The following is a 12,206-nucleotide window of genomic DNA, read 5'->3' as shown; positions in this document are numbered from 1 at the left end:
AATAGAAGGAAGTTAAGTGATGCAAACCAGATTAATCTGATTCCTCTCCGACATCAATTATTAGAGTATATGAAACAGTAGCTTGGTGAATCATAACAATTGATAGCCTTGTGTCATGATTCACTGTACGTCCTTTCCAATGCGTATCACATGCACTAGTACACTCACCATAGGAAAACCATCATGACAACCAAGACAAGTTATCTCTCCAATTAGGAGGTAGTGTACTATAGTCTCAGATGGATAGCCCAAATCCATGAACCAACTATGGACAACTCATTACTCTACAAAGAACCCGTGATTTGTATTTTTTTATCCAACTCCTAATGCACCCAAGTCATGTACAATGTAAGTGATGTAGGGTGTGTATGCTCAAATAACCAATTAATACAAATGAGATATTCAAGAGAAACCAAGAAACATAAATAAATAAATTTATAAATGAATCTCAATTTGTTACATCATGTCGTATTTTCCAGGGCTTAATTCCAACATCCTCGACCATGATAATCCTCTTATCCTTATTAATCATAATGTTGTAACGACCTACACCCAACTGTATAAATATTGTCTACTTTGGACCCAAGTAAGAGGAGTCTATACATATATAGTGTCAAGAACTTTATCTTCTATCTAATATGAAATATCACAAACACTTACCCATGTAAACATAACGTCCTTGTTGTGTCTTATGAGACTGTGGGGTCAAACAAATAGACACCTCTCATAAGGCCAAACAAACCCCCATATTGGGGTCGAAGATTAACTATGATACCATTTTATAGTGACCTACACCCAATTATGTAGACATTGTTTGTTTTGAACTCAAGAGGGCTCTCACGGTTTTAAAACACATCTACAAATTAAGAAGAACTCATACATATATAGTGTTAAGAACTTTCTCTCATATCTGATATGGGATATCACAAACATCTTCCCATGTAGACACAACATCTTTATTGTGTCGTATGGGATTGCGGGGACAAACAGACAAACATACCCTATGGGCCAAACAAGCCTCCATATTAGGGTCAGGGATTGGTTCTAATACAATTTGTAATGACCTGCACCCAATTGTTTAGATATTATCCATTTTTGGGTCTAAAAGGGCTTTCACGACTTTAAAACGTATTTATAAGGTTAAATATATATAAGATAATAAAAATATATAAATTTTTTTATGTATTAGATTCAATATAACCATTAGATTAAAGGAAATCTTCTTTCCTATCACACTTAAATATAACCCTTAGATTCGATCTTGTTTTTGCTATCATAAAAACACAAAACTAACCAAATCTTGATCTTACATCCTATGGGCAGTTATGGGATATGATAAGGATATTGTATGTGCTATCATAAAGAAGTTGGAAATGTTTTTTTGATACTATGTATGTATGAGCTTCTCTTAATCATGTAAACATGTTTTAAAGTCATAAAGACTCATTGGGCTTAAGACAAACAATATGTACACCAATTAGAGCGAGTTTGTGTAGGAAATATATAAATTATGTTACATTAATGAGAATAAAAGTAATTTAGTCATTATATTAAAAGAATAATGAATCTCTTCAAAAGAAAAGAAAAAATTGTTTTCATCCCATGCAAAATAATAATAATAATAATAATAATAATAATAATAATAAAAATTAAGAAATGAACTAAAAGAATTGTATATAATCTCTTTACTGTGTTTTAATCTTTTGAGAAAAAATTGGTAATTAATCTAATCTCTCTATTGTGTTTTGATCTTTTATTTTTAATTAACAAATTTGAGAAGTATTTAAAATGGAAAATTAATTAACTAGAAGGAGAGCTTGAACCTCCAACCTTGTGGTTAACAACCACATGCTCTAGCGAACTGAACTATTCCAACTACATTTGAGTTAGAAAATATCATAATAAATTTTTATTATTATTTTTAGTAGTTTTTAAGATTGAAAATGTATAAATTACATGACAATAAACACACTTTAATCATTATATTAAAGGAATAACTCTTTTAGTAAATTTCTTCACAAGAAATAAGGTGTGTTTTCGTCTTGTAAGAGGAAAATTATATTAAAAACTAAAAATTGTGCTAGCACATCGTTTATGGCATAGTTTGACGCATCTATGTCTAGTTTAAATGGCTTAATGTAATTTGAAAATTGCAATATAGGGTCAACAATCACTACCTACTTTAGGTCCTCAAAAGCTTTTTGACACTCTTTTGATTAGTGCATTGTCATGATCGTTTCATACGTCCCTTAGGAGATTTTTGAGTTGAGTAGCCCTCTTTGAGTACTTCACGATGAATCTTCGGTAATAGTTCACAAGCCCTAAAAATAATCTTAACTCACTCACATGGATCTTTGGAAGTTGTGGCGGTGGGCTTTGATCACTAAGAAAATTAGTGGGATACAAAATACTAGACCAAGGTATAAAAGACCTATGGAAAATGGTTTTGATATGTTAGACCTTGACTTGAGTTCTATTTGTTGAGGTTATACTTGAAGAAGGATTATCTGTATGTACTTGAAGAATGCCACTTTAATCATTATATTAAAGGAATGACTCTTTTAGTAAATTTCTTCACAAGAAATAAGATGTGTTTTCGTCTTGTAAGAAAAAAATTATATAAAAACTAAAAATTGTGCTAGCACATCATTTATGGCATAGTTTGATGCATCTGTGTCTAGTTTAAATGGCTTAATGTAATTTGACAATTGCAATATAGGGTCAACAATCACTACCTACTTTAGGTCCTCAAAAGCTTTTTGACACTTTTCTGATTAGTGCATTGTCATGATCGTTTCATACGTCCCTTAGGAGATTTTTGAGTTGAGTAGCCCTCTTTGAGTACTTCACGATGAATCTTCGGTAATAGTTCACAAGCCCTAAAAATAATCTTAACTCACTCACATGGATCTTTGGAAGTTGTGGTGGAGGGCTTTGATCACTAAGAAAATTAGTGGGATACAAAATACTAGACCAAGGTAGAAAAGACCTATGGAAAATGGTTTTGATATGTTAGACTTTGACTTGAGTTCTATTTGTTGAGGTTCTACTTGAAGAAGGATTATCTGTACGTACTTGAAGAATGCCTTATCTCATTGTTAGCAAATGGAAACTAGAGTTTATTCCATGCACAACATCAACCAACCCAAGTCTTTCATCATAGAAAGGGTAAAAGGAGCCCTCATACCTGAATAGATATAAGGTTGTCAGTGTTCAAGCTAAGCCTTCCATTGGTTTTAGCTTGAAAAATGAAAAAATAAAAAAATAAAAAAATAAAAATTGAGAGTTAGCCACAATCAAACAAAAAAATATTATAATATTTTTTATTTAATAGTTTTTGTAAGATTGCAATTGTATAAATTATGTGATAATAAAGTTACTTTAGTCATTATATTAAAAGAATGATTCTTTTGTAAATCTCTTTGCATGAAATAAGATGTGTTTTCGTCTTATGAGAAAAAAAATTGAGAAATGAAAAAGAAAAAAATCGAAAATTATTAAAATAGAAATTTAATTTCACTAGAAGGAGATTATAATAATTTTTTATTATTTTAATAGTTTTTAAGATTGAAAATGTATAAATTATGTGATAATAAAGGTACTTTAATCATTATATTAAAAGAATGACTCTTTTAGTTAATCTCTTCATATGAAATAAGATGTGTTTTCACCTTACAAGAAAAAAATTTGAAAAATGAATTTTTTTTTAGAATTAGCCACAATTAAACAAGAAAATATTATAATATTTTTATAATTTTTAATATTTTTGTAAGATTGAAAATGTATATATTATGTGATAATAAAGGTACTTTAGTCATTATATTAAAAGAATGTTCCTTTTATAAATCTCTTTCACATGAAAGAAGATGTGTTTTCATATTATGAGAAAAATTTGAGAAATGAAAAGAAAGCTAAAAATTAATGAAAATGGAATAAAGAGAATTATTAAAATAAAAAATTAATTTTAAAAGAAAATATTATAATAGAAAATAATTATATTAATTTTAAAATTATTTTAATAGCTTTAAGATTAAAATGGTATAAATTATGTGATAACAAATGTACTTTTAAGTATTATATTAATAAATCTCTTCATATGAAATCAGATGTGTTTTCATCTTATAAGAAACAAATTGAAAATTGGAAAAAATAAAATAAAATTAGCCACAATTAAATAAGAGAATATTATAATATTTTTATTATTATTTTAATAGTTTTTTAAGATTGGAGAATGTATAAACTATGTGATAATAAAGGTATTTAGTCATTATATTAAAAGAATGATTCTTTTAATAACTTCACGTGAAATAAGACATGTTTTTGAGGAAAAAAAATTCAAAAATAATAATAAATTTCGCTAGAAGGAGGGCTTGAACCTCCGACCTTGTGGTTAACAGCCACACGCTCTAACCAACTGAGCTATTCCAGCTTTTTCGCTTAAGGGTTATTCTTGTCTTTATTTATACATATTAATTAGTTCTTTAGCCTTTTCTTTTTCCTTTTTTACACATATTTTTCTTACAAATTTTCCTTCCTTTATTTTTTTAAATTTTTTTTTCTTGTGTTTTTGTTATACATTTTTTTTTTCTGTCCTAATCACTCACCCATTGTTTTTTTTTTTTTTTCACTTTATAAACACATATCCTTACATTTAAATCACAATAAATGATCATTTATCGATGGTTTTATTTGAACTTTAATTTTAAAAAATCATAACTAATTTTACATGCACATTTGTTCTTTTTATATATACACATTTTTTTTCTTTTTTAATACAATTTAGATAAAATAAATAAATAAATTTATGATTTATGAAATATGTATATCACATACCTTAATTTAATATTATTTTATCTTATATAAAAGAAAAATAAAAAATAAGGTTTTGGTTCAATATAAGACATGATAAGTGATGAGATAACTAATATTATATCATTGCTAACGAAACATGACATAGGATATGTTATCTCATGTCTTATCGTATCCATATGATATCCAACCAACCAAATATAACCTAAATATTTAAGCAAATAATAATTTGAATAATACAAAATCAACCTATGGTGGAGATCTATATGATTTTGGGATAATTATCTTCAAAGTAAAGATATTAACTTATTCCCCAGCAGTTATCATACTCCTATTACTAAACAATTTACATATATAGGATCCTCAAACCGGAAATTGGTGGCTTGCGATAGCTGGGAAACATGAGGCACTGGTTAAAGTAGGGTACTGGCCAAGGGAAATTCTGACCCACTTAAATTATGGAGCAAACACAGTGGCATGGGGAGGATATGTGATTGCGGGGACCGATGGGGAATGGTCACAGGCCAGATGGTGATTATTCTCATGCTTGTTCTTTTACCTTTTACTGATATCATGCACATAGACCAAGCTAGGCAAGGAAGTTTGTTGATAGACCTGTCTGTTATGGCTTGGAAAAAGGACCAGAGACTTGGAAGGGTAGATCTATAGGTTATGGCTTCACTTTTGGGGGTCCAGGAGGCCTTTGTGATGACTAGATAGAATATGTATGTACCCCTTTCTCCTGCAATAAATAAATTACTTTTAAGCAATTTAAGTCTATGTAGGCAACCATAAATCTGCTATCTATCTGTATGATGCAAGGGCACACATTCAATACTGATATTGCCAATTGGAACCACTAATGCGGCTCTTTGGATGGCCCATTGCTGCCAATGAATGACAGAGATCCTAAGCAGACCCTAATGAGATGGTCCAGAAAAGTAAGTTTTCACTGTGTTGTGGTCATTTCTTTAATTTGCATGCCTTCATTTCCCTAAACAAACGATATATGTTCTAAATTAAACTATCGTATGCATCCACCATGATGTACGTACTATACTATCACATCGGTCGACCTAATTTATTGTTAAAAGTTCTACAGGTCATGAAAGGAGTAAATTGGAGTTAATTCACAATACCCACAAAGATAATTAACTAGCAAAAATGAAAAAAAAGAGTGGAGAAAGTGTGGCATTAATTAAATATGATTAGGACAATGATACACTCTAAAATGTTTCTCCTACATGAATACATACTTGACTTATACTTTATTATTAGTATTATTATTATTATTATTTGTATTATAAAAATCGAAGACATTACTTATGTCTCGTGCATGTATTTTAATAAAGTATAATAATATTATGTGGGGACCTAGGGGTTACTTCACTTAGTCGAAGTAGCGGACTGAAGTGGGGAATATGGAACTCATGTCGAAGAGGAGAAAACCTTGTAGCATTAATTAATTAATTAATTATATATAAAGCATAAAATATGGAAAAGGAAATTAAAGTAATTTTACATGGCCTTAGGAATCTTATCACAAATTTTGGTAACCAAAATTTGTAATTTTAAATATTCAAATTTATCAAAAATATCCTTGCAACAATAAATGGGGTTGGAAAAAAAATCTTTAAATATACCAAACTACCACCAGTAGTAACACTTAAGCATCTAAGTCATCCAATCGATTGTTTGAGCATTGTTAAGACCATTCAAGTACTCAATAAGAGTGCTTAAGCATTGAAACCACTCAAGTGCTTGAGCTCTACCGCTACAAATTTTGTACCCAATAGACTCTCCTTCACATCTTTTGATTGTTTTTCCATCGAAAAAGCTTATCTTGAGGGTTGGTTTTCCTTCATGAATGTATAAATTAACCTTCAATCTCCTCTCTTAGGTATAGACGGATAAAAAGCTATTTTTACATGGAATGGAAAAATCATATGCTCCTCAAAAATGGAGTTAATAACCCATCTATAAAAAAAGAAAAAAAAACTTTTTACATTGAAAAATAAAATCCTATACTCCTTATGGACTTTATTACAACCCAATCTAGAGAAAAAGGATTCAAAAAGAAGATTATTCAAACAATCATCTAACATTCATTCACTCATCCCTATGACCTAGGGATGAATAAAAAAAACCCTTCAAAACAAAGGTAAGCCCACCTTAGAAAGGTTCTAACATGTCTTTCCCTAACCTAGGGCTCTAATACTAGTTGTAGGAATGATTAGAAAAAAAAATCATTAGGGTGCACAAAAACCTATCCTAAGGATCTCTAGATCTACAAATAAAAGCATTAACATAAAAATAAAATCGTAAATCTAGGAGTGTAAAAGCAATACTTGCAATCTAGATGTTCCAAGAATCAATTCTAGTAAGTGAAGTGGTTGGGGTGGATCTCAAATACCTCATGATCTTCCGCCTTATGGTTTTTTCCTAAACATTGGCATGTGAGGATGGTGTAATCCTCTTTATAGGGATAGAGGCTAGGGCTCTCTCCTTTTGGAAAACAGAATGGCTAAAGTCCCAAGCCCTAAACACTTAAAAAGGTTTATATAGCTTATTTGTGGGCTTATACTTAAATGCGTCTTTGATTTAGGTCACTTCAACTAGCGCATTGGCTCTTAATTAATTAATTAGTCATATTAGGTTTTATTAATCAATATTTTCATAACCAGACCGGTGATTAAATCGGAAAAGTTACTAGTTCATGGTTCATTGGTCGGACCGGTGATCGAACCGTGACATCATAAATAATAATTTATATATTATATAAAATTTTAAATAATTATAAGAAACTAAAATTATATATAATTAAAATTTTAATAATATTTCATTTTTATATTTGACATATCAAATTAAATGGTGAAGAGAAATATAAATATATTAATATTTTAAATTTTATTAAATAGAACATTCACAATATTTAAATATAAAGATATATTTCAAATGAAAAAAAAATATATAATATTTAATGTTATTTGCATGTCTTTTGTATTTTATTATTTTGAAATTTTATATATATTAATTTAAATTATTTTTTTAATTACATTATATAATTATTATAAAAATAAATGTAAAATTGTTTTATACTTTTATACAATAAAAATTTGAAAAAAAATATTAATTGTTTTATATATTTTTATTTGAAAATATAATACAATGAAGAAACTTCATAACTTAATGGTTAAGCTTCAATTTTTACACTTGAAGGTCTCAGCTCAAGCTCTCTAGCTTGCAAATATATATATAGGGATTGTGGGATATAAAAGACATGCAAGAATCATTAACTTGTAAGACTAAAAGCTTATTAGGCTTTATGACAAATGGGTCGGATGAGCTCCTCATAGAGTGATTTGGTTCTCTTAGGAAACATTGTCGATTTGGTGCCAAAATGCATCAAAATATTTTTTTTTGGCCTAAAAATTGGCTTAAAAAAAAAATTGTTGAATGGGTCAGTTCGTCCAGTTCGACCGCCAGTTCAACCAATTCGATTCGGGTTCAACCCTTAGCCAACTCATTTAGTAGAATCGAACCGAAACTGTAACCGGCCGGTCCAATTTGATTTTTAAAACCATGTTATTAATTAATCAACCTTATGCATTTACCGAAACTCCCTTATGCACATATATGAACAAAGAACCTATATGTCTCCCAAACAATGTGCCACTAAGGAATATGAACTCAAGCGTGGACTATTATAACCTATAGGAATATATTAACTCCATCAAAACCCAATTCTGAAGTTGACTCAACATCCCTCTATAGAAACTCATCTATACTCTAATATCTTATGATATTGGATCAGGATAAAAAAATTGAAGTCCATGACCCACTAACGATACATGTAAGCCCCCCATGAATCGGTGTTTGTAATCTAACAAGGTGAATGTTATCAACCCCTCAATATTACTTCTACTATCCTTGAGTTTTAGATCCTTTTATTATGTGATCAACTAACATGTTTTAACTCTTTAAGAGAATATGTCAAATTCCACTTAAGAAATAGTTACGGTCACAGATTTCATAATCACATATTCTTAGGATCACACAAGAGAACACACTATCTGAAAACTATGAGATATCATGGTTCATTTCTTAAGAATACATGTTGTCACTTGCCTTGATCAATAGTGACCCAATTTATAGGAAATATATGACCACCTCAAGTTCTCATTCATAATTCAAAGTCATTGAAAACCTTAACACTAGTATAATATTTGATAACTCATGCAATATAATAGATTGGTGAAGCCGTAATTACTCGATAGTTAATGTTAAGACTCATCGTAGGTCTTATCCAATATGTAACCATACACATTAGTGCACCCACCATGGAAACCCCATCTGACCAAGATAAGCCACCCTCTAATTAGGAGGTAGTGCAGGACAACCTTAGATGGATTGATTAAATCCACAAACTAGTTGTGAACAACCCATTTTCTTGCAAGGAACCCATGACATAGATCTTTTATGTAACTCTTAGTACACCCAAGTCATGTATAACGCAAGTCATGAAACCATGGATGCTTAGCATAGATAATGCATAAGTAGGAAATGAAAGGAAAATGGGAATCATAATATAAAGTTAATGAATTCCATGTATTCTTATATCATGTCATACTTTTAATGGCTCCATCCTAAGATTATGATCCATGACCTATTATCCACTACATATAGACTTCTCATGAACTGGTGTTTATAATCTAACGATGTAGATGCTATCAACCTCTCAAGATTATACTACAATCCTTGAGTCTATCTTCTTATTATGTGATCAACCGATGTATTTTAGTTCACCAAGAGAATATGTCAAATTTTTCTAAAGGGATTATTATGGCACCATAAATTTCATGATCATAAGTACTTAGACCAAGAAATGTTAACTCTATATGACCCAAGAGGAGATGTGTACCAAAGCATACTTTAATTTTCTTTGTAGAGATCTAACCCTAGAAGAAAGAAAGATGCTTTTATTATGGAGAAATGTAAAAGGAATTATCATTGGCATTGGTAATATTGATAATGGTGTTTCTCCCAAAATTAAAATACTTTAATTTGAAATATCATTTTGCTAAACCTTAATCATCTTTTAAGAAAATCTTGAGAATCATATTTTGATTTATCATTTGAATACACTTTCCACAAAAGAAAATTTTTGAAAAAATGTAATGAACCATCTCTTAGTTTCAAATGGCTTATACGATTTTATAGATGTTAGGATAGAACCCTTTAAAGCATGGAATGATGTAATAAATTCAGAGTTTTTTATTCATTTAATAAAGTTCCAATTTTACTTCAATCTATCCTTATTTTATTCATTCCACCTTATGATCATTTTGGTCCCCATCTCTTGCACTATACATAACTTGGGTGCATTAGAAGTTGTATAAAAGATTAAAGTTACGGGTTCCTTACAAATAGATGAATTATTCATAACCAAATCACAGGCTTAGGCAACCCATTTGAGACTGTAGTGCACTATCTCCAAATTTGAGAGATTGATAGTTTTGGTCATTAAGATGGGTTTCCCATGAAAAGTGCACTAGTGTGTATGGTTATACATTGGACAAGACCTACAATAAGTCATGACATAAGGTTATTAGGTAATCATGACTTTACCAAGTTGTTATGTTGTATTATCTCTCAACTGTGAGAGAATACTGAACTTGTGTCAAAGTTAGCAGTGACTTTGACATATGACTGAAATCCTAAAGTAATCATATATTTCATATGGATTGGGTCATTGTTCATGGAAACCGCTAGCAACAAGTATTCTCAAATAGAGGCACCATGATATTTCATAAGATTGAGACAGTGTGTCCCCTTCGTTGATCCTAAGAAGGTGCATTTATATAAATTATGATCATAATAGTTCATTAAGTGGAACTTGACATAAACTCTTTATGAACTAAGATATGTCAATTGATTACATCATAGGAAGATAGTACAAGTAGTCTTGAGAGACTAAGAGTTTTCACCTTATTAGGCTACAAATATTAGTTCATGGTAAGACTATATATAGTGAATAATAGGTCATAGACTCGAGCACTTAATGTCTCATTATCATTTACATAAGGTCCTAGAATGTAGTTGATTCATTATCCCATAAGTCCCAACGGTCCTCACTCAAGCTCATATACCTTAATGTCATGGTTTATGAGGATTAGATTGACTCTTGATTCACTTATGTGCATAAGGATGTTTTGGTGATTTCACAAGATCACAAATGGCTTCTTGGAAGGTTTCTTTATATTAGACTAATTGATTAATTAGACAACCCTAATGGGTTAATTAATGAATTAAGACTCTTTTGAGCTAGATTAAGTGACTCAAACTCATGGTAAACTTAAGTTACTTAAGCCTAATAGGAACTCTATAAATATTTCTTTAAAGGTTAAGGTTTCAATCTTTTGCTTCTTCTACCATCCAGAAAGAGAGCCCCAACCTCCATCCTCCAAACCCCCTATTGTTTGAATGCCAAGGTTCAAGTAAGAGTTATTAGGTAGAAGATTGTGGGTGTACAAGGCTTCAAACAACATCATCTGGTTCTTTATCAAAAGGAAAAAGATTTGGGAACATCTAAATATGTGATAAAGTTTTATAAACCATATATCTAGATCTATTGTTTAAAAAATGCATTTTTGCTTTTGTTGCTAGGATCTAGATACCTTAGGGATACATCCATGCACCTAACTTGATCTTGGAATAGGGAATGAAGTGATCCAATATTCCCCACAATAGACATCTATGATATTTGATCAATCTATCTTTTTTTATTGAGTATATGCCAAAAATGATGATGAAATATAAATTAGAAAAAAAAATCGATGAAATTTAGCCCAATAACAATGGAAAGTGAAGGAGAATGAAACCTCAAATTCAAATGAGGTTGAAGAAAACTCCACAACAAATAGAACAAGCAACCAAAGAATCTTCTTGAGAAATGGAGATAATGTAAATCATCATCAAATGGACCATATTAATGTAAGTGGAGTAAAGATTTTCATTCTTAAATTAAATATGCTTATTTCTCTTGTCCTCTTATTAAGTTGAAATTTTTATGAGGCAAAATTGATAATATTTCGAATTACAATCATATATAGAAAAACTGATAAATCACTTTGATGAAATTGACATAATTATGAGCCCAAGGTTTGAACTAAGAAGAAGCCATCATTAATGAAAACCTTAAGTGAAATAAAACAATCATATGCTTACATGTTTCAATGGAAAATCTCTCATTCCCCTCAATTTTTCTCTCTAAATTTAAATTGAAAAAAATGTTCTAAGAATGACTAAATTTTTATTTGGAATATGTTTTCAAATCCTAAAAAATAATTATAATAAAATAAAATAAATAAAAGAGAGAGAGAAAAAAAATGATTTCA

The 12,206-nt window shown here is 30.0% G+C and overlaps 1 non-coding gene across 1 annotated transcript; it reads right to left on the bottom strand.

Moving 5' to 3' along the window:
* Positions 1-4,355: 4,355 nt before the first annotated feature.
* Positions 4,356-4,429, bottom strand: TRNAN-GUU (transfer RNA asparagine (anticodon GUU)). Its single transcript has one exon. It is a non-coding gene; the product is annotated as a tRNA-Asn (tRNA).
* Between the last annotated feature and the right edge of the window lie 7,777 nt (positions 4,430-12,206).

Source organism: Vitis vinifera, chromosome 2 (assembly GCF_030704535.1).
Source record: "Vitis vinifera cultivar Pinot Noir 40024 chromosome 2, ASM3070453v1".
NCBI classification, from domain to species: domain Eukaryota; kingdom Viridiplantae; phylum Streptophyta; class Magnoliopsida; order Vitales; family Vitaceae; genus Vitis; species Vitis vinifera.
Note: the sequence above shows the minus strand (reverse complement) of the source record. Positions and strands in the feature narration are given on the sequence as shown.